General features: G+C 46.7%; 1 non-coding gene across 1 annotated transcript; it reads left to right on the top strand.

The window, feature by feature from the left end:
* The first annotated feature begins 1,885 nt into the window (after positions 1-1,885).
* trnan-guu (transfer RNA asparagine (anticodon GUU)) lies at positions 1,886-1,959 on the top strand. The gene has a single exon. It is a non-coding gene; the product is annotated as a tRNA-Asn (tRNA).
* Positions 1,960-3,117: the final 1,158 nt, after the last annotated feature.

Genomic DNA, 3,117 nt, shown 5'->3' with positions numbered 1-3,117 from the left:
CTATTTTTTGGAAAAATGGACGGAAAATTCCAGATAAAGAAATGTTTATACGCTTGGGTTTCTTTCCGTCGTTGAAGCGCGGGATAAGACTGTAAGATATAAGGGAACTTAGAACGGGCTCTTGCTGTATCAGTGGGGAAATGCAAAAAGCATTGCACAACGTTCATTGCATAGCAACTCCAATGAATCTGTGTAGCACAGTGTCGCAGCGAAACCGTGATGGGCCCATAACTCCGACGTCGCTGGATCGACACTATCTTCTGCCGTATTCCTCGTCCTGACGAAGGGTCTCGGCCCAAAACGTCTACGTCGACTGTATCTTCCTAGAGATGATGCCTGGCCTGTTGCGTTCACCAGCAACTTTGACGTGTGTTGCTTGAATTTCCAGCAGCTGCACAATTCCTCGTGTTCTGCCGTATTCATCACATATCAGTGCGTTTAAAAACCGCTACCTGTCAATCTACTGGCATTCTGTTGAATAATCGAAGGAGAGATGAAGAAAGAGTTTAAATTACATGTGTGCTATGGTCGAAGATGGGCATTTCTGCTTTATCCGAGGTTTTTGATTCCGGTATGTACAGCATGGTTTCGAAGGCACACACTCATCCACGTATGTTTTAATGAGTCAGTGGCATTTGAGGCGAACCCACTGACACTCGAAGATGAATCCCCGAAAACAGTCCTCTCCACAAATTCAAAACTGTCCTGCAAGCGCCCCTGCACCGTTTTGGTCCTCAGTACTGATACTACGGACGTCAGTGTCTGCCTTTATTTAGGGAGTAGAAATAGAGACAAATTTTCCAGTGTGGGCAAAGTGGAAAATCTGGAAAATATTTTCCTGCATCAGTTATATCCTCTTGATAAATGTTCCTCCCCCCAAAACGTTCAGACCGGATTGGGAGCTTTACACTAGGTACAGCTGAATCGGAAGCGAGTCCGTGTCCTCTCTCATCGCAGAGGACGAAGTGTATGTGTGAAAAGCGCCGGTGCCACGGTCAACGGACAACATCGGGTGACCATTTGAAGTATCCTGAGCTCGGACATCCTAACGACAGATCGCTCTTTCGCATTCGATTTTCGCTACTTTAGTGTTTAGTATCCCCGTCTGTTACGGGAAAGACGGGGGTTAATTTTCCTGACACGAAAACGGTTTTGCTGTTTCCATATTAAATTTAATTGCAACTCGAATTTGCAAAGTAAATGTAAAAGGGTTAAAGAGGTTAAATCAGAGTTTGGGGTTGAAGTGATCGGTTGTTTGAGGATGTGGAACAGTCGGTCTGCAGTGACCCCGGGAAGGAAGAGTCTGCCGAGAGGACGGGACTTTGTGTTCAGCTTCGTGAAATCTCCCCTCAGCCACTCTGTATCTCAGAGTTATTCGACGTAACACACGGTGAGGTGGAACAATGTTTCCAGAAATATTTACTTCATCCGCCTCTGCCACATTTTAAATGTTAAACAAAGGCTGTTCTTGTGCTCGATTTAAGGTTTACAGTTCAAAGAGTCAGAAAGGAGAGGGCCAGTGGATTCGGTGCTTTCATCCAGCTCAGGCCACCCTACAGAGACTCCGTGAGACTCCTTCCGTCTGACTGCGAGCTCGGAGCTGTGAAAGGTAATCGACCTGGAACGTGAACTCGGTTTCTCCCTCCACAGACGCTGCCTAAACTGCGGAGTATTTCCGGCTGTTTCAGCGTTTAGTTCAGGAGCAGTCCTGTTTCTCTGACCCCGGGATTGGTGCTGTCCTCATCCGTCCCGGGACACAGTGATTACGTCCCATGTAAAATGTCCTTCGTTGAGGAGTGTGTACTCGTGGCCGAATGTTTTACCAATGCACTGGGAATTCATTGTTATTTCCACTTCTAGTTCTGACAAGTTTTTTTCCCAGCTTGTCTCTGTGGCGCAATCGGTCAGCGCGTTCGGCTGTTAACCGAAAGGTTGGTGGTTCGAGCCCACCCAGGGACGCTGGTGATCCAGCAGCTTTTGCTGCGCGTTGTATTGCCCACTGGGAAACGCTGCGCTGTCCGGAGCCCGCCGTTCCCTGCTCTGCCTCATCACGTTCAGTGGGATTTAATCTTTTTGTCATGTACGGAGATACAGCGAAATGCTTTTCTTTCATACTGTTCAAGGAGATCAAATCATTACACAGTGTATTGAGAGAGAACAATATCCGGATCCCGACCCGGATCTGGGCCGTACCCTCCAAATATCCGGACCTGCAGTTCGTTTTTTTTTTTTTTTTGCACTACCTTACTCTCCATTTTTCTATATTTTATTTATGATTTATAAGTTTTTCAATATTTACTATCGATTTGTAATCCAGGGAGCGGGAAGCGCAGAATCAAATATCGCTATGATGATTGTACGTTCTAGTATCAATTGTTTGGCGACAATAAAGTATAAAGTATATGAAACAATATCAAAATGCAGAATAAAATTTAACAGCGACACAGAAAGCACAGTGTAGATAGATAATTATGTGCAGCATCATAATGAGGTAGATTGCAGGGTCAAGTGTTCATCGTATCGGGAACCATCTGCATACCAGACCCCACCAATTCCCCTCTACCACATTCACCTCCGTCTGACGGAACTTGTCCCCATTCAATCATTTCTCTTTCAACTCCTCCCATTTCCTTCAAACACAGGGTGCAGCCACAGACACAGGCATGAGTCCCAGCTCTGCCTATCTGTTTGTCGGCTACGTGGAACAGTCTATCATGATAGTCTATCAGTCAATCAGTCCATCAGGGTTCGTCTTGTCCTCACCTACCTACCCCAACTCCCAGCCTCCCCCTCCAGTACACAATTCTCTGTAACTTCCGCCATCTCCGGCGGGCTCCCACCACCAAACACATCATTCCCTTCCCCCTCTGCTTTCTGCAGGGATCTCTCCCTATGTGAATCCCATGTGCGTTCGTCCCTCCAACTGATCTCTCTCCTGGCACTTATCCTTGCAAGTGAAACAAGTGTTACACCTGCCCCTACACATCCTCCCTCATTACCATTCAGGGTCCCAAACAGTTCTTCCAGGTAAGGCGACACTTCATCTGTGAGTATTTTACGGTCATCTACTGTATCCAGTGCTCCCGGTGTGGTTTCCTGAATATCGGTGAGACCTGA

The sequence above is a fragment of the Mobula birostris genome, chromosome 28, assembly GCF_030028105.1.
Source record: "Mobula birostris isolate sMobBir1 chromosome 28, sMobBir1.hap1, whole genome shotgun sequence".
NCBI lineage: Eukaryota > Metazoa > Chordata > Chondrichthyes > Myliobatiformes > Myliobatidae > Mobula > Mobula birostris.
This window is presented reverse-complemented; position numbering and strand designations above follow the sequence as displayed.